Consider the following 21,118-nt stretch of genomic DNA (forward strand, 5'->3'; position numbering starts at 1 on the left):
AGGGAGGGAGGGAGGGAGGGAGGGAGAGAGAAAGAGAGAGAGAGAGAAAGAAAGAAAGAAAGAAAGAAAGAAAGAAAGAAAGAAAGAAAGAAAGAAAGAAAGAAAGAAAGAAAGAAAGAAAGAAAGAAAGAAAGAGGAAGGAAGGAAGGAAGGAAGGAAGGAAGGAAGGAAGGAAGGAAGGAAGGAAGGAAGGAAGGAAGGAAGGTGATTAAGATGGCAGAACAGAATTGAGAGTATTCTAGGTGAAGATAATAGTACAAGCAAAAATATGGTGGCAGGAACATGAAAAATGTATTTGTAGCATCAGCAAAGAGACAAATCTCATTAAAATGGAGACTAGAGTGATGTTACATTCAGAAGGTACCCAACTGTACTATATTGGGACCCAACTGTATAAGGATTTAAATTCCAGACTAAGGAGTTTATATATTATCCCGTAGGCAATGGGGACCATTACTGTTCCCAGCCCACAATGTTTCCACCCTGAGTAAACAATGAGCTCTGTTTCCCAAGGCAATCTAATTGGAGATTTGACTCACCCCTAACATCCTTCCAGAAACACAGAGCTCACGCTATAATGGCCTCCTTGTTAACAATTGCATTCCCATAGCACTCTCCTGATCAAGTTTTTCCCTTGCATAGCTGCCCTCTAGTCTTCCAAACTCCATACCCCACTGCCAAGGTCAAGGACTACAGATCATTTTTCTTGGAAACCCCTAAATTTTAGCTTTATTCAAAATGGTAGAAACAATGTATCTTGCACTATAAAAGATACTTGCCTTCCCTCTCCTTCCTTCCCTCCAAATTTTTCCCACAGGATAAACGTTCCTAAGGATAAACTGCATTGGCCTCATTTTTTCTACCTCCCCTAAGAAAAAACACCAGTCGTAAATATTGTAGCCTTTCCATAGACTCTGGCTGACATTTCATGCAAAATTCATTTTAGAAAATAGCTTTAACTGATTTATAGCTAAAGTGTAGGGGATTTTGCAAAGTGCAAGAATTGAAATACAACCAAACAAAGACCTCACCTTGTCAGTCACTGTTCCTCTTCCGATGGGTGGTGCTTCAGAGACCCATTGTTCCCAAATTGAAAACAGAACAAGACCTCAAAGTTCTTGAGGATGGGATTTTATGGGCATTTTTATGAAAGATGGGAAAGAAAATGTCTACTGCAGGATAAACTGTAGAAAATGGTGGTATAGACATCATGTCATAGATCTGGCCTCAAAATCCTGGGTATGAATACACTGCCTGTGTGACTCTGGGCACGTCATATAATCTCTCTGGGTCTCAGTTCCTTCTGTTGTAAAATGACTAGAGCAGGAGTTCTTATCCTCTATTTTAAATAGACTTCAAGGGCTTTGGAGATTTAGGTGGAAGAAAATTACATCTTTATTTCCACTAGCCTCTAAAATACAGCATTTCCCTTAATTATGTTCATTGGCAGCAAAACATGGCTCTTTGGAGAGGTTCATAGGTTTCCCTAGACTGACAAAGAGTTCCATGACTCAAAAAAGGGTTAAAAAGAATGTTAGGTCAGGTGATTTCTAAGATTTTTTCCAGCTCTAAATCCTAATAAGAGATAAAAATATCATATTCTTAAATAGGCCCCATTACAATGGAAGCTGACAACTTTTCAACTAATATTAGAGTCTCCCTTGCTACCATTAGACTATGAGCTCCTTGTGAACAGACTGTTTCTTGAGTTGCTTTTGTTATTGTTATTGCTATTGTTTTGATTTGGTTTGGGGTTTTTGGTTGGAGGTGGGGAGGGTGCCCTTTCTTTTTATTTCCAGTGCTGAGAGCTCATCTGTGTTACTCCTATGCAGAGGAAGGACTGCTAGTGTCATCAGTACCCTCTAAATTCAATACCCTAGGGCAATGTTCCAGTTGCCCCATCCTAGTTATTACTCTCATCTAAGAACCCCTTCATTGGAAATGAGAGTAAGGAAAAAATGTAGCGACAACCTGGAAGCAGCTAAGAAACTTAATCCCAGTTCTGACACTACAAGGGGATCATTTACTAGGGGACTGTTGGCAAATCATTTAACCTCTCTATTCCTAATTCTTGATATGTGAAATGGGAGTTATATTACCAGCCTTACTCAGTCTTGGGATGTGAAAAACAGAAAAGCCAAATACAAAACGTAATAAAGTTTGGAATACCTTAAAGGAAAGTTCATTCTTTCTAGTAAAGTCTGTTCTATGATAGGGTAAACTTTAAACTCAGCAGATAGCAATCTGGGTTGTAATTGGGTAATATTCTTTTATATCATCACTGTTTTAAAAATAAACTTCTTAAAGTTTAAAAAGGACTTTTTTAGGATTAAAAGAGACTCGGAGTATTCAGAAATCACTAATTGCAAATGTGTTCTTTCATTTACCCTTCACTTGACTGTCCCTTTAAATATTTAGCTATTTTTAAAAGCCCTAGAACACCTGCTGTATTTAGAGACCATTACATTTCCCTACTAGAAAAAACAATCAAGCAAATTTAAATAAATCACCTTAATGTATCTTGCAAGAATGGCCCTGCTGCCTCTAATCTATCCCTTATTTACCATTAGGCTTAACATATACCTGCCCGGTATGTTTATTTAATAAAATCAAGGCTTGATGCTTACATTCTTTGGGACAATGAGGAGCATCTGAATAGCTGTGACCAGGGAAAGGGAAAGTGACCTTGACTGCCAGTCTATCACTGAAACATCTCATCTCACTGCTGAGATTTGCTAGTTATTGCCTTTCGGAGAGTTCAGAAGGACATTCTTCAGGGAAACAGGACCCCCTTTGACCAGAGTTAAACTAAAAGGAACTTCAAGGGTCATCTAGTCCAACCCCATCATTTAGAAAACTGAGTCCAAGGTCAAAGAGGTAGTGTCAGTAGTCTGGATTTGAACCTAGGTCTTTGGACCTGTGTTCTGTACTTTCTGAACAGATCGTATGTTGGACTTTCTATTACATTTCTCTACCTCCTGTTCAAATAAACCATGTTTATTTCCAACGTGGTACCCAACACAACCACCAGGACCGGTGTGAATGTCTGTTTGTTTGGTAGTTATCTTTATTTGCTTTTTTTTTCTTTTTTTCCTCTTCTCCATCTTTTCTCCTTCCAATTTGGAAGCAGGGTTATTACAGAGGAAAAAAATTTAAATAATAATAAAAAGTCATATGTAGAACATGTGAAGATTACATTCTCTGCCAAAAGAAAGGAAAATATTGCTTGTTGAAATAACCACATAACAGCCTATGCATTAAAGCACCAAATTATAGAATCGTCCCTAGCGGCGTGCCAATCAAAAAACTCCTCTCCTAGATGTGAGCTTGCAAAGACGGGTCTGTTAAATTCACAGGCGTCACCTAGTGGGCAACATGAAGAGAAAAGTGGAACATCAGTGGCCCCTGCCTAAATAGCTGATGAGGGCTGCTGGGAAGAGCACACAGATGCAAATAATTTCACTTAGCAAAAATTCAGAGGGGCAGGGAGCCCCACGGGCAATCTGCCAGCTGTTTGGCAACCTCAATACATTCCACAAGGAAGAATTAGACATTTCAATCAAACCCAGCTAAAAATTTTCTAATCTCATCTGGGGAAGGGAAATGAGAAAGATAGCTTTAACCTAGGAGAATCTTCCCTGTTCAAGTATTTCAATTATCTTCTTTTTAAAAGCAGGCAGATAGCTCATCATCAAATCTTCTCAGCCCTATTTCCTTGTGTGTGTGTGTGTGTGTGTGTGTGTGTGTGTGTGTGTGTGTGTGTGTGTGCTAGATGTCCTGGTTTCAAAGTCTAAATAAAGACACATTTGTCTGCTATGTTTTTGACGAAATGATGCAATTCTCAAGTGCCAGTTTTATAACAGGGTCTTGCCTATGTAAAGATGGCCAGATGATGTTCGTTGTCTGTGCTAAACCTTTTGGAATGTTGTGACCCCCTCAGGGCACTGTGATATGGGTATTAAAATTGATATAGCTTTGAATCCTTTGCCCCAGTGACCCCTAAAATCTAAGTCTCCACCTTCAACTTTCCCATTTGGTTCAAATGTCTTCCTCCAGCTGCCTCTCAGACATCTCTTTCTGGGTGACTCATCAGACATTGTAAACTTGGTTATGCAGTACCCCCTTTAATCTCAGCCAAAGTAAAACCGAAGCATTCATTCTTGGGGAATAAAGAGCAATCACTGGGTGTGTATACACACGTATGTGTGCATGTGTGTATGCATATACATATATGTGTACATACACATAAACATAAGTGCGTGCATGCATATGTGTGTATTATGTGTGCCTACATATATATACGTGTGTATTTGTATTGCATTTATATATACACACATGCAAACATACAAGCATATACACATACTATGTGCGTGTATGTGTATACATATGTGTATACACACATATATGGATGCACACATACATATATGCACATATTTGTGTGTATGTGTGTATGCATATATATGCTATAAAGTGTGGTCTTTTGGGCAGACAGTTAACACACTGTTTTCTCCAACACACTATAGCTGGGGGTGAAAGAGCAAAAAATGAGGGGTTCAAGTGACTGGGTACACGCAGATAACTTGAAGATGGAGTTACATATCTATAAATGTGTCGCAAAAATATCACCACCTCCTCCCCAAAAAGTGTGGTTTAATGGAGACTTTCAGACATAGGGGAGATTCATGTAGATGTAGCTAGCTAACTAAGAACTGCCGGAAGGAACTTTAATAGCCATCCAGTCGGACCCATCATTTTACAGATGGGCAACTGAGGCAAGAGGCAAATGATTTACCCAAGGTCACACAGGGTAGCGCAGCTCAGATTTAAACCCAAATCCTATAATTTCAAATACAGTATGATTTCCATTCAACAGTATACTGGTAAAGATATGACAACCTACTCTCCAAAAAAGAAAAATGCAAAAGTACATAAGACACACTCTAAAGCTTCATGTGCTTTATTAACATTTCCTCCAACACTTCCTTAAGTCTAGAAAATCAACAAAACAATAAAGCAAGTCCTGAGATGCAGTATTTGTTGATTTCCAAGGTCTAAATACCTACACTGAAATTTTAATAATCCCTTAGAATTGCCTCCAGCACACTCCTGTTTCCATTGTACCTTGACAACCTTCGTGGCAAGTCTCATATCATAAAGTGACCTTTCAAGAATTTATTTTACCCCTTTGGGTTATTATGGGGCAGCTAAATGGCAGAGTGGATAGAATGCTAAACTTAGAATCAGGAAGATGAGTTCAAATCCCACCTCAGACACTAGCTGTGTGACCCTGGGCAAATTCACTTAAATTCTGTTTGCTTAGGTTTCCTCAACTGCAAAATGGGGATAATTAGTAAGACCTATCTGACAGGTAGAGTTGTTAAGAGGATCAAATGACATAATATTGTGATATTAGGTGGTAAATAAATGTTTCTTTCCTTCCTTATGACCCTACTCAGGAAAACTGGGACATTTATTATGTGGTATACATTAAAACACATATGCAAACACAGGTTTCTTAACGACAACTCTTCATTTGTAAGAGTGCAGATCACAGTATTGCAGGGGGGAAATGTTCTTGCAAGAATGAGGAAAACAAAAGAGACTCCACAAATGAGTACCCTTTAGATCCAAGGATCTCTGATGTAAATCCCCATAGTCATACACAGTGCGAAATACTAGGGTTCCCAATATGCTTGCCATCTCGGGGTGGGGGATAGAGGAGAGATGGGGAGAAAATTTGGAACTCAAAAGCTTGCAGAAATGAATGTTAAAAACTAAAAATATGAGGGTCCCTCTCCCTAAAGGTCTCCAACTCCAACTCATGTCTGAAATGGAACCCATTATGCTTCTTCATAACCCTCCTCCTCCTGCCAACTTCCCTATTTCTGTCAAAGGCAACACCATCTGCCCAGTGTCCCAGGTTCACAACCCTGAAGGCATCTTGGACTCGTCAATCTCCTTCACCTTTCCCCATGTCCTGTCAATTGCCAAGTTTTGTCAAATATGCCATCACATTTCTTGCATCGATCTTATTTCCATTTATACAACCATTCAAGTCTTCATAATCTCTTGCCAGGATAATTTTAATAATCTCCTAATGGGTCTCCTTACTTTCAGCCTCCCAGTTCTTTCTCCACAAAACTTCCAAATTGATATTTCTTTTTTTATTATTTTTAATTAATTAATTATTTTTTAGTTTTCAGCATTCATTTCTACAAGATTTTGAGTTGCATATTTTCTCCCCATATCTCTCCTACCCCATCCCAAGATGGCAAGCATACTGAATACCCCTTCCTTAAAACTGTCCTCTCTTATGTTCCCCCTCCCCATTTCCCCCTTTCTTTCTTGTAGGGCAAGATGGATTTCTGTATCCCATTGTCTATATATCTTATTTCCTGGTTGCGTGTAACAACAATTTGTTTAACATTTGTTTTTAAAACTTTGAGTTACAGATTCTCTCCCTTCTCCCCTCCTCACCCACCCTCACTGGAAAGACAAGCAATTCAATATAGGTTATACACGTGTGGTTCTCAATAGCATTTCTTTACAATCATACCTAGAATCAGATGCAGAATGATATCATTTATAGTCCCAGAAAATTCAACCTTAAATAGCAAATTTTAATAATCACACTTAGGGCTGGACAAACTGATATTTCTAAAGATTAGGTCTAATCATGTCTCTCCTCTCTTCATGAAGCTTTTGTCTTCTTATTGCTGCTAGAACAAAATACAAACTCAAATTCAAAGCTTTTCACAACCTTGCACTTCTGATCTTTTCAGTCTTCTTATACATTAGTCCTGTTCATTTATTCATCCTACTAGCATCATTGAGCTAGAGGATGGTAAATATACAAAAAAAAATGAAATAGTCCTAGCAACATGTGGAACATTCTTATCACTGAAAATAGTGGAACCATCATATTTTAACTCTATCATATTACTTTATGACATGTTACAATACACAAAAGTGGAAGATACAGACATGAAGGGTAGCTGGACCAGATAAAGCATATATAGATGAAATCCATCCTGGAGGTTCACGATCCTGAAAGTATTGAATAAATGACTTTCAACATATCTCAAAGAGGAGAAAACATTGAACAAGTGGGGGAAATTACCAACAATATCATTATCCATAAAATATCATTGAAGGGACTCATTCACATACCTACTTTCTCATCTTTGTGAAAATCTGTATGAGAAAGAACCATACTAGGAGTTCTTAACTTTTTTGCGCCTTGGACTTCTTTGGCCGTCTAATGAAGACTACAGACATCTTCCCAGAAAAAAATATTTGTAAATGCATAACTACATAAGATTACAAAGATGGGGCAGCTAGGTGGTGCAGTGAATGGAGCACTGGACCTAAGTTCAAATCTGACCTCAGACACTTTGCACTTAGCTAGCTGTGTGACTTTGGACAAGTCACTTAACTCCAATTGCCTTGCCTTTCCCCCCTCAAAAAACAAACATAAACTTATAAAGGAAACCAATTATATTGAAACATGGTTATCAAAATACTTTCAAAATATTTCTAAACACCCCCCACTTCAGGTTAAGAAGCCCTGCATCTAGAACAAAATATAGCTTTAAAGATTCTCTTCCAACAAGGTATCTCCCATGCTTTTGATAAGATCATACTGCCACTTAAAAGATGCAACAATTATAACTTTATTTAGCATTAAATTAATTAATGATTAACAATATCTAGCAAAAGATATATGTTCACAAAGGTGCTAACCACTGTCATAGGAGATGTCCTGCACATAATCCAACTGGAAGAGGGATTCCCTAAAGATAATGAGTTTCTCTAGATGTTCCTTTTTGTTTATGACACTGTAGTTCATGTACTAAGTGTTATAGGAATGTAAATTTTTAAGATCTTCCCTGCCCCTAGGCTTAAGTGCACCTGGAGCCTGTGGTGGGAGGCTTGTTTCTCAGGACATACTTTGTGATTGGGCAGTGGGTCAAGAAGGTTGTTACATTCTCTGAACCAGAAGAAGGCTATATAAACCCTGATGTGAGGCTTTGCTTTGGGGCTCACTTTGAGAAGTGTTCTGTGATTTGACCAGATGAGACTCTGGGAAGCCATTGAGAGCCCCCCCAGCTTTGAAAATTCAGATGTTGATGCTTCCCTCTGTGGTAACTGTGATTTGGTATAGATGTAATGGTTGGACAGTTTGGAAGCCTGTCTACTTGATATGCTTTTCTGTTTTCTTGTAACTTCTGCTTTGTAACTTCTGTCTGTATACTCTGAAGTTTGGGGTGCTGATATTTTTCCCCTGAACTAGGTAAATGATATATGTTTGATTGATTAAAGTAAGTTTGTTAACCCATTTTTGAGTTGCTTTCCTTTAGCAAAACAGATCTAAGAACCTGTGCTGGCAGCCACCCTGGGGATGCTGGGGTGCTTGCTGCTACACTAAGCTACATAGGGCTTCCTCAGTGTAATCCATGACTGTTCAAAAGACAATGGGATAAAATCAGAAGCATAATTATTGCTGTTTGCAAATGTTACTTAGAGAAACATGGGGATTTAGTGAAAAGTTTTTTAATATAAAGGTTTCACAAAAGTAGAAGAATACAATATAAGCCCATATAAATCATCATCTGAAGGAGGAAAGAATGTTACTAGCAAAAAACAAGTGAAAAAGATAGAGGGAAAAAAATTCCTTCAAGTGAACTACAAAATGTGTAAAATATTTGTCTTAATTTGGTAAGACACATATCAAATTTATATAATACAGCAACAAAACTCTCTTTACAGAAATAGGGTGAATTATTGAAGACATTTTTCATTGTTAATACTTGGGCCATACCAATATAATAGAAATTATAACACTACCTAAGTTAATTTTCAGACTACAAAGGGTTCACTTTATGTCTAGGCAAAATAATTTAAAAATTCATGTGTTGAAATTCAAAGGTCTAGAATCTCAAAGGAAATAATAGGAGAAAAATTAATGTGGGACAGTCTTAGTAGACCTCAAACCATGATATAAAACATTAATCATCAAACTATTTGATACCAATTTTAAAATATAAAGGAGAATGTAACAAACTAGTTAAGACCCAAAAGTAAAAAAAAATTCAGTTTTCTATTCTCCCAATGATACAAAGTACTGGAGAAAGTACCAATTCGATAAGTTTTCTGATGGGAAAACTGGAAATTAATCTGACAGAAAATGTGATTAATATAACATCATATAAAATATCACAGTCACAGAAAGCTCATATGACCAATTTTTTTTTAATAGAGGAAAATGAAAAGTAGTACTTTTAATAATTCTTCTTCTATGGGTAGAGGGAAGATTGAAACTCAAACTGTGGATTCCCAGGAATGATCATAAAAAAACAAAGTTAACAACTTAACTTATGTAATTTATAAATTACCATAAATGTAAAAAAAGGCAATAAAGTCACTGCAGCTAAAATAAGAAAAAAGAACTATTGACAAAGGGACATGTTCACCTCAAATGTCTCTAATAAAATTCTAATGTCAAAGACATATAGGGAATTTTATTAGAGACAAAAAAAAAAAAACTAAATGGAATTTGTCAGGGGAAAAAAAAAACCAAAAAAAAAAAAAAAGAAATTCAAGCAACCAATAGTCACATGGAAAGAAAAATCTCCAAATTCCTGAAAATAAAAGAAATGCAAATTAAAGCAACTCCGAGTTTTCACCTCATACCCACCAAATTGGCAGATGATAAAAGATAAACATAGTCAAAGTTGGAAGGGCTGTGGAAAGACAGGCATATCAATGTACTGTTGGCAGAAAATGGTCCAACCATTCTGGGAAATAATTTGGAATTATGCAAGAAACGCAACTAATTTGTTCCTACCTTCTGACCTAGTGATCCTACTGTGGCATGTAATATTGTTTCTTTGATAAGGAAATCAACAACAGAAGGAAAGTCTCCATATATACCAAAATATTGATAGAATAACTTTTATGAAAGCAAAAATCTATAAATAAAGTAGATTATTGGCACCTATGAGGGAACAGTTGAACAAATGTTGTTACATAAATGTAAAGGAATGAGGGGCAGCTAGGTGACACAGTGAATAGAGCAATGGTCCAGAAGTCAGGAAGACCTGAGTTCAAATTCGGTCTCAGACACTTACCACTTTTTAGCTGTGTGACCTTGGACAAGTCACTTAACCCCAATTTCCCTGCCTTCCCTCCTCCAAAAAGACAAAAAAAAACAATAAATGTAAAGGAATGATATTCCTTTATAAGAAATAATAAATATGAGGAATTCAGAGAAACTTGGAAACACTCATAAACTGAACAGAAGAGAACAATATATACAATGGCAAAATAAGGAAAGAAAAATAACACTAAAAGACATCATAATTCAGTTTAATATTCATTCCAATCTCAGTTCCAGAGGACTACCAATGAAGCATATTTCCCTTCTTATACCAGTGATAATAGATTATAAGTACAGAATTCTGTGTATGCCATCTGACATGATTGATTTTATCTTATTTGACTTTTTCTCTGTTTCAGGGAAGAGTTCTCTGGGGAGAGGAACTGTGAAGTAGGATTAATATGAAAAAAATCAATAAAATTTGATAAAAAATAAAATTTTAAAATTTATTTTAAAAATTTAAAATTTATAAAAATAAAAAAAAAACTCCAGTATTTTCTGGTTATGCAACTTGGCTGTAATTATGGTGTAAAACAATCTCTGAAATTTTTGAAAATCTCAAAATTTCAAAAGACTAACAGCAATTTCTCATGCAATCCTCTTTCTTGTTCTTCTTTGCATATGGGCTATCCCAGAAGTCTTAGTGAAGTTTGAAGTTTTCATTACATCAGAAATTGGCTGGTTGGTGGTTTTTGTCCTTTGTACTTGAAGAGGACCAAAATCACATCAATATGGCAGGGTCAATGTATAACATATCTAATTGACTGATCATCTGATTAATATGATCTCAGAAGGCTCTTATCACAGGTCAGGCACAAATAGTCCATGAAAACATTTGGAAATAAACAAGTATAAAATTATATTATATGTATTATATATTATGCTACAAATCATATATATGTTATTATATATAATTATATATAACATATTGCATAATTATAATATTATAAAATAATATTTATATATCAGAAGTCTAAATGTTACAAACACAGAAAGCAACATCTTAAAGATTAATTACTCAAAATTTTTTAAAAGTGGTAAGGTGGGGTCAGAGTCAAGATGGCGGAGTAGAAACAGGACTTCCGCCAGACTCCAGCTCTCACCTCCTCCAATTCATGTAAAAGGTGACTCTGAAGAAACTTTGGAGCTACAGAACCAACAAAATGACACAGAGAAACTAACCCCTCACTGAGGACAGCCAGGCAGGCCGGCAGCAAGTGGTGCAGTACTCTGGGAGCCAACCCCAGACCCACCGGAACCCAAAGTTTTAGCCCCAGGGTGGGTCTGACCAACCACCCAGCTGGAGGGACATCAGATCACCAGCACCTGTGGCGGTTTCCAGAATTATCAACACATAGATGCTAAGGACACAGTGAGAGGTTAGTGCAGTGTGGACTTTTGGGTCCAGTAGTTGTCAGTCTGATCAGCGTCTGCCCCCAGGGCAAGAAGCCGCTGAAGAGCAGGGGCCGTGCAGCTGCTCTCACATGGCAGATTTAGCTCCTGGTCTGCAGTTTGTAAGGGGACCAAGCAACCAATCTGAGGGGTAATCGCTCTTGCTTTAACGTGCTTGAATATGGATTGTGGTCTAAGGTGGAGGTCCTGAGGCGTGCGACCAACTTGCCAGAGTGTGTGGAGGCTTCAGAGAGAGCACCCAACTAGTACCTTTGGCAGCTGAGAAAACCCCAACATTTGGTATGAAGCTCCCCTATCTGGTAGCAGAGTCCTACTGTGACAAAAAGCCCAAAAGTCAAGTAATTGAGTAGCAACATGAGCAAATGAGGGAAGCAAAGCAAACATAGCAACCCTACTTTACACTCCTCTTTTAGGGACAAAAAGGAACAAAGCATGGAAAAGGAGGAAGACAGTGAAGTCAGAACTCCTGCACCAAAAGCTTCAAAGAAAAATATGAGCGGGTTACATACCATACAGGACCTTAAGAATGATTTTGAAAATCAAATAAGAGAAATAGAGGAAAAATTGGGAAGAGAAATGAGAACCATGCAAGATAATTATGAAATGAGAGTGAACAACCTGACTGAAGAAAATAACACCTTAAAAAACAGACTAACTCAAATGGCAAAAGAGAATCAAAAAGGCAATGAGGAGAAGAATGCCTTAAAAAGCTGAATTTGCCAGATGAAAAAAGAATCTCAAAAGCTCACTGAAGATAATCACTCCTTCAGAATTAGATTGGAGCAAATGGAAGCTAGTGACTTTATGAGAAATCAAGATACTATTAAACAGATCCAAACAAATGAAAACAATAGAAGGCAATGTGAAATATCTCATTGGAAAAACCACTGACCTGGAAAATAGATCCAGGAGAGCTCATTTAAAAATTATTGGACTACCTGAAAGCCATGATCACAAAAATAACCTAGAAATCATCCTCCAAGAAATTCTCAAGGAAAATTTCCCTGAGGTTTTAGAACCAGAGGGCAAAATACAGATTGAAAGAATCCAGCAATCACCTCCTGAAAAAGATCCCAAAAGAAAACTCCTAGGAATATTATAGCCAGGTTCCAGAATTTCCAGACCGAGGAGAAAATATTACAAGCAGCCAGGAGGAAACAATTTGAATATGGTGGAAACACAATCAGGATAACACAGGATCTGGCAGATTCTACATTGAGAGATCAAAGGGTTTGGAATATGATATTCCAGAGGTCAAAGGAGCTGGGATTAAAACCAAGAATCACCTACCCAGCAAAACTGAGTATCATTTTTCAGGGGAAAATATGGTCATTCAGTGGAATAGAGGACTTTCAAGCATTCTTGATGAAAAAACCAGAGTTGAATAGGAAATTTGATGTTCAAATACAAGAAGCATGAAAAGGTAAACAGGGAAAAGAAATCATAAGGAATTTATCAAAGTTGAATTATTTACATCCCTACATGTGTAATGTAATGCCAAGGAAAGGCAACTTCCCAAGGTTCAGAATACCAGCATCGGTGCTCTCCATTTTATTCAATGACCAACCAAGAACAGAGAAGATCAAAACATGACATCATTCCAAATACAGCATTTACTAAGTGTGATTAAATAATCTCCAAGCACTACCCCACCCCAGGACCGTCCAATCATTCAATCAATTACAAAGTCTCTGTTTTAAATACTTCTCCACGCCTAGGCTATACCTTCATTTAGTCCACCACAAAGCCCCTCTTCTCAAATGGAGATTAGTTTCCAAACATAAGTAAAGTACCTTCATTTGTCAATCACAGAGCACCAAAAGGTCAAAAGTTCCCCACCCCTGGATCACAATTGAATCTACCCCAGAGTTACATCAAGTTTAAGCTCAGCACTTAATACCCAAATGGAGGTCTTTTCTTCATCTTGACAGGAGGCAAGTTCTCAGCAATCTTAGTTCCTGGGGAGACAAGGCTTAGCAAGGCCATAAGATACAGGGCTTCTGAACCAACAGAAAGGCTCCCAGACCCCTGCAACAACAGCACTGTCCTTCACCAGTGGACAGTATTCACTCTGTCTGCAGGACAGTCTCAGGGCTTCTTAGCGAACAGCCAGGTTCCAGGACTTCTTCAACAACAGGACTGTCTTTCACCAGTGGACAAATCTGGCAAAAGAACATCAAAACAGACAGACAAAGTACCAGCAAAACAGCTATGTCTCCTCAGTCCTTGGCAGCTGAGGGGGCAGGTCTCAAAAGTCCAGGGCAATTCAAAGCGGCCACCAGCAATTCTCTTAGTCTCTCTCGCTCCACGAGGTGCTGCTTTTCAAAAAGGTCTTCCGCCTCTCTCTTGTGTCTCCAAATCTACATCACCAGCTCCTCCCAGTTCAGGACTCTCTTTTTACATCAACAAGTCCATCCCACAGGTGGGATTAACAAGCTCTGGGTTTTAACACAATCAATTTGAAAAACCAAGCCAATACAGGGGAATCTTTAAATGCCATTACTATCACAACATGGAAAAGCAATAATTGTAATTTATGAAACTTTTCTCAGTATGAGAATAGTTGAAGGGAATAGAAATGTATGTGTGTGTGTCTGTATGTGTATATACACATATATATACACACACATGCACATATATGTCTCTATAGGAGGGTATATGAGCATATGAATACATATGTGAATGCGTGTATATATGTACAGGTATACATAGAGAGAGGGCACAGGAAGGGATAATACTTAAAAGGTGAAATTAAGAGGTGAGAGAGGAATATAATGAGAGAAGATGGGGAGGGACAGAATGGGGTAAACTATCTCATATAGAAGAGGCAAGGGGAAAGGGTTACAATGGAGGGGAAGAATAGGAAGGCAAAAGGGAATGGGTCAACCTTATTCTCATTGGATTTGGCTTAGGGAGGGAATGACATACACACTAAATAGGGTATCTCATCCGACAGGAGAGTAGGGGGGAAGGGGATGAGAGGGGGGATGATGGAAGGGAGGGCAAGCTAGGGGGGAGGGCAGGCTGTGGCAGGCTGTCCCACTTTGGAAAGGGACAGGATCAAAGTAGAGAATAGAACAAGTGGGAGGTGGGATAGGAGGGAAGGATATATAGTCAGCCTTTTGCAATATATCCACTATGGAAATGTTTTGCATAGCTACACATGTACAACCTATACCTAATTGCTTATCTTCCCAGTAAGGGTGGGTGACAAGACAGGAAGAGAATGAATCTGGAATTCAAAGTTTTAAAATCAAATATTTAAATATATATACTATTATTATATTATTTTACATGTAACTGGGAAATAAGACATACAGGCACTGGGGCATATAGATCCACTGTGCCCTACTGGAAAGTTGGATGGAGTATGGGAGAAGATATGGGAGAGAGCAGATTGGAGGAGGGGATATTTTAGGGTGGTGGGTAGGGGGAAAATGAGGAGAAAATTTGTAACTCAAAATCTTGCAGAAATTAATGATGTAAACTAGAAGTTAATAAAGCATTAGATTTTTTAAAAAGTGGTAAGGTGGGTTTTTTCTTTATTTAAACTCTACTGCTATCTTGTACATCACTCTAATTGAGTTTTGAACTCTAAAAATTTTCATTAGCAGCTGCTCAATAACTAAAAGGACTATTTTTGAGGCAGCCAGGTAGCACAGCGAGTAAGAGCACAGGCTCCAGTGTCAGGATGATCTGGGATCGAATCCTAGGCTCAGACACTTAGCACCCACCCAGAAACACCTGGCCGTGTAACCTTGATCAAGTTACTTAACCCTGATTGCTTTAAAAAAAAAAAAGAACTATTTTTTATATCCTAGCCTTAAGATGATCCAAACAATGATGCATACATTAGGGTTTTTTTTTTGTTTTTTTGCTCTCTCCCATATTTTCATACATTAGTTTTAATATGACCTCACAAGAAAAAAAATCTATAATGGCAATAGATTAGGGAACCAAATTGACCAAACAAGAGTTCTTCCTCTACCAAACCACCAGCCTGAGAAAGTATCATACAGAAACTGTTTCTCATGCAAAGCATAATGGCATAGTGTCTGACTTATTAAGATGAAAAGTTTAGCTATTATGCTCAGAAGTCAAAATGTAAAATGCGTTAAAAAATTACAACAATTAAAATTTCAAATAATGTTTTTAGTAAGTTTGAAGCATTTCTATTCCTTAAGTTATTAAAGCTTAAAACTGCACTAAACCTTTTGGGACAGCCTGAATCTAATTTTTATTTGTTAATGATTATCAAGCTCACAATAAAATAATTTTAAATTCTGTTATAAGGGACAGATCTCTGGAAGGGAAAGGAGACATACAAAAAGGAAATCTAGGTGATAGTAAAAAAATTTTTTTTTCAAAAGACAGTGGAGGACAGTGGAATAAAGACTGTGACCTAGATGAACCCCAAACAACTTTAAAATAATGCCTCAAATCAAATTTTGGCGCTGCAGGACCAACAAAAATTCAGAGGAAGACATTTATGCAGACTAAGACGACTTGGGAAGTCTGTAGGAGGGCAGGAGAGTTCTATAACACCAGGATGACTTCAAGTTCAGAGAATGGCAAGAGCACCAGAGGTGGACAATGGAGGTAGCCAGGAAAACAGCTTCAGGAGCTCTCAGTCAGAGATGATGGGGGGAGGGAGGGAGGTCAGACAACTGTTCAGAAAGAGATTACCGGGGATTCATCTGCTGGCTCTGAGTGCAACTGGAACTGACAGGCAGCTCTATTGCCCATAAGCACTTCTGGGTCACAGTTCCAGGATAGAGGAATATGCTTATGATTGGTCACAGTTCCAAGGTAAAGAGAGCACTAGTGTTTGCAACTACAAGGGAGCAAAAGTCTTTCCTGAGTAAAGACCAGACTGCACACCAGAACATTGTGTTCCTCTCCCAGGATTATACCACCAAAAACTTGCAGACTTTCCAGAAATAGCTTTGAAAACAGCAGCACAAAGGGGAAAAAGAGCCTGAAGCTTGGGATAGTACCTTCCCACCCCCAGGTGGGCAGATCCCAATGTCAACATAAAGCACAAATTTAAGAAATAGTCTAGGAAAATAAGCAAACAACAAAAAAAGAACCTGATAATATAAAGCTATTGTGTCCAAAAATACCAAAGCATAAACTCAGAAAACAACAATATAAAAATACCAATCAAAGATTCAAAGAAAAATGCTAATTGGACCCAAGAACAGCAAGAATTCCTGGAAGAATTAAAGAGATGAGCAGTAGAGGAAAATTGGGGGGGGGGGAATGAGAATGACACAAGAAAATTAGAAAAAGAAAATTAACAGCTTCATATAAGAGTGACAAAAAGTACTGAATAAAATACCTTAAAAACAGAATTGGCAGGGGTGGCTAGGTGGTGCAGTGAATAGAGCACCAGCCCTGGAGTCAGGAGGACCTGAGTTCAAATCCAGCCTCAGCCACTTAACACAAAAACTAGTCATGTGACCTTGGGCAAGTCACTTAACCCCAATTGCCCTCCAAAAAGCAAAAAAAAAAAAAACACAGAACAGGCCTATTAATGACAAAAGAGGCACAAAAATTATCACTGAAAAAAAAAGAACTGCTTTAAAAGCAGAATAAGTCAAATGGAAAAGGAGGTACAAAATTTCACTGAAGAAGAGAATTCCTAAAAAAGCAGAATTGTCCAAATGGGGAAAAAGGTACAAAAGTTCCCTTAAGAAAATAATTCCTGGAAAAATTCGAATTGGGCAACTGGAAACTAATAATTCCTTTAAACTTCAAGAAACAAAGAAACAAAGTTAAAAGAATGGAAAAGATAGAAGAAAATGTGAAATATCTTTCTGGAAAAACAACTCACCTGAAAAATATCGGAGAGATAATTTAAGAATTATTGTACTATCTGAAAGCCATGATCCAAATAAGATCCTAAACATCATATTTCAATAAATTATAAAGAAAAAGTAACCCCAATATCCTAAAACCAAAGGGTAAAATAGACATTGAAAGAATCTACTGATCACCTCCTGAAAGAGGTTCCAAAATGAAAACTCCAAGGAATAGTATACCAAATTCCAGAGCTCCTAAGTCAAGGAGAGAACAATTCAGATATCATGGAGTCACAGTAAGGATCCCACAAGATTCAGCAGCTTCCACATTAAAAGAGCAGAAAGGGCTTAGAATATGATATTCTAGAAGGCAAAGGAGCTAGAATTACAGCCAAGAATAGCCTATCCAGAAAAACTGAGTATAATCCTTCAGAGGGGAAAATGAATATTTAATGAAATAGAGGACTTCTAAGCACTCCTGATGAAAAGACCAAAGCTGAATAGGAAACTTCACACTCAAACAGAAGACTTAAGAGGAGCTTAAAAAGGTCAATATGAAAGACCAATCATAAGGGATTCAATAAACTGTTCTCATTCCTGTATGGGAAGATGATACTTGTAGCTCCTAAGAACTTTATCATTGTTACAGCAGTTAGAAGAAGTCTACATAAACAGAGATGATGAATGAGAGTTGATTATACTGGAATGGTCTCCAAAATAACCCAATGTAAGGATGAGAAGGACGGATACACTGGGAGAATGGTGAAGGCAGAGGTAGAATAGGGAAAGCACCTTTATAGTAGAGGGGAAGGGGGGCTAGCAAATGCAGTCATTTGCATATAGAAATCTATCTTACACGAAAGGGAAGTATGAAGGGAAGGAGATATTGCAGGGAATGATAAAAGAGGGTAGGCAGATCAAAGGAGTGAGTGCTCAAAAACAAAACAGACTTTTGAGGAGGAATAGGAGAGAGAGACAGAGACAGACAGAGAGAGAGAGAGAGAGAGAGAGAGAGAGAGAGAGAGAGAGAGAGAGAGAGAGAGAGAGAGAGAAGGATAAATAGAAAAAATAAGACAGAAGAAATATATAGCAATCATAACAATGTAAATGGCATGAATAAACTGGAAGCAGATAAAAAAAATAGATTAGAAACTAGAACCCAACAATATGATGTGTACAAGAGACATTTCAAACAGAAAGACACACATAGAATTAAAATAAAGACCTGGAGCGGAATCTGTTATAGTTCAGCTAAAGTAAAAAAAGGGGGGAGGGAGGAGCAGGAGTAGTGATCATAATCTCAAACAAAGCAAAAGAAAAAGCACATCTAATTAAAAGAGATAATCAGGGAAACTACATTTTGCTCAAAGGTACCATAGACAATGAAGTAATATCAAAAATTTTACTGCAAGTTTTTCTGGTAAAGGTCTCATTTCTCAAATATATGGGGAACTGAGTCAAATTTATAAAAATAAGAGTCATTACTCAATGGATAAATGATTAAAGGATATAAACAGGCAGTTTTCAAAAGAAATCCAAGTTATCTGTCGTCATATAAAAATTCTCTAAATCACTATTGATTAGAGAAAGGCAAATTAAAACAACTCTGAGGTACCACCTCACATCTGAAAAATGCTGTAGAAGATCAGTAAAAATAGATATATTAATGAATTGTTTGGAGGAGTCATGAACTGTTCCAAACATTCTGGAGAATAATCTGGAACTCATATAAATTTGTGCCTCAAAATTCCCTTGTACTATATTTTTAGGAATTGTTCTATTATTTATGTAATAAAGAGAACAGAGCTAAAAGTCAGGAAATCTGGGTCCAAGTCCAAGCTCAACTGCCGCTAATCAGTCAGTCAACAAGCATTTATTAAGTGGTAACTATTTGCCAGGCACTATGCTAAGCAGCAGTAGCACAAAATACAAGCAAAAAGAAAGACAGTCCCTGCTCTCAAGGAACTTAGCTTCTAATGAAAGAAGACAACTCATAAAATGAAACTGAAACAAGGTGGGGGAGGTGTGGAAGTGGGAGAGGACGAAGGTACCTAGTTCATTCCAATGGAAGGGGTTCCAGGTCCTGTTGTATTCTAAAATAAAAATCAGTTATGCATTATAACTAGCATTTACAAAGTAACCCCCATCCATGACCTCATTTGATCATATGACAACCCTAAAGGATAGGTAGAGATGGGAGGAGATTTGTGATTCCATTAGTATAGAGAACTTCTGATTGGAGAAACACCCTCTTGCAATGAAGGTCAGTCCTTTCCCTGAAACCTATAGTCTTAGACACTTGGCTAAGGTAAAAAGAAACTAAGTGATTTAACCAGGTCATGTAACCAATAATGGGACTTGAACCTAGTCCTTCCTAGCTCCAAGGCCAGCTCTTTATCCACAATGCCTCCCTTGTGAGCCAGCTATCATCTCCATCAGAAATTTGAACTCCATGTCTGAAACCACCTTAAACTCTGATAGTTGAATTTTCTGCTTATCTTGCCCAGAACAAGGGTTTTACCTAATTTACAAGTCACCAGTTCCAATCCATGCCTCAGTGGGCGTAGCCACCCCTTTCTAGTTCCCTTTATTGTTTGTCTTCCCTAATTAAAATGTAAGCTCTTTGAGGACAGAGGCTTGTTTGCTTATATATCTAACACAGCATAGTACCTGGTACGTTTTAAGGATTTAACAAAAATTTTGCCTATCTATTAGGATTCCTATTTTACAAACAAGAAAATTGGTTCCCAGAGAGGTTTAGGGCCCTCTCCACAGTTAGGAAGCTAACAAGTGGCAGAGTCAGGACTCTAAACATCTTCTCATTCCAGATTGAGTGCTTTTCTTTATATATCCCTGCTATCTCTATATTGTAGCTGATTGTAGGTGCTAGGTTCCAAGGGAAAACATCCAAGAAAAGTTGGCACTTGAGAAGAGATAATGTAGAAATGCCACAAATTCAAGGACCTGGTTAGAAGAGAAATCTCCCCTTTGCCCTCCAAAGATGTGGTGGCAGTGAAAAGTTTACCTAACAGAGAAGCAGGCTGAGAAAGTCTTTGGGAAAGGAAGGACACCCTTGCTGACTGGATGACATTGCATCTAATAAGATCCATAGAACAATCTACTCAGGTGGGTTTTCATATGCCTGATAAGTTAATACTTCAGTGCCAAGATGGGCTTAATGGGCCACAATGATATGTGAACTTGCCTTAGACATAACAACACATTTTTTTCTGTCTTTCCACCTGTATTTGACCCAATCTCTTTCCAACTTGTTATTCTGAAGTATAGCATGCCAATAACTCATTTGGAATTTCTAGAGTAATTTGCCTGGTTCTGAAGTCTACACAGCCAAAGAAAGCCAGACCTTTTTCTCCTTCTCCCCTTCTCTCTCCATCTCCCTGCGTCTCTCATCTTTGTCTCTCCCTCTCTCGCTTCCCTTTTCTTTTTCTCTCCCTTTCTTCTTTTCCTTCTCTCACCTTCCCTTCTCTCCTTCCCCTTCTTCTCTCTCCCCTCCCTACTATCTCTCTCCTTACTCCTTTCTCTCCATTTCTCTTCCTCTCCCTTTCCCTTCCTCAGCTCCCCTTCCCTTCCCCATCTTCTCTTCCCTTCCCTTCCCTTCCCCTCCCTTCCTTTCCCTTCCCTTCCCTTCCCCTCACTTCCCTTCTCTTCTCTTCTCTTCTCTTCTCTTCTCTTCTCTTCTCTTCTCTTCTCTTCTCTTCTCTTCTTTCTCTCTCTCTCTCTC

This window comes from Petaurus breviceps, unplaced genomic scaffold, assembly GCF_028583685.1.
Source record: "Petaurus breviceps papuanus isolate PSGF00001 unplaced genomic scaffold, PetGlider_PUasm1.0 118, whole genome shotgun sequence".
Classification (NCBI taxonomy): Eukaryota; Metazoa; Chordata; class Mammalia; order Diprotodontia; family Petauridae; genus Petaurus; species Petaurus breviceps.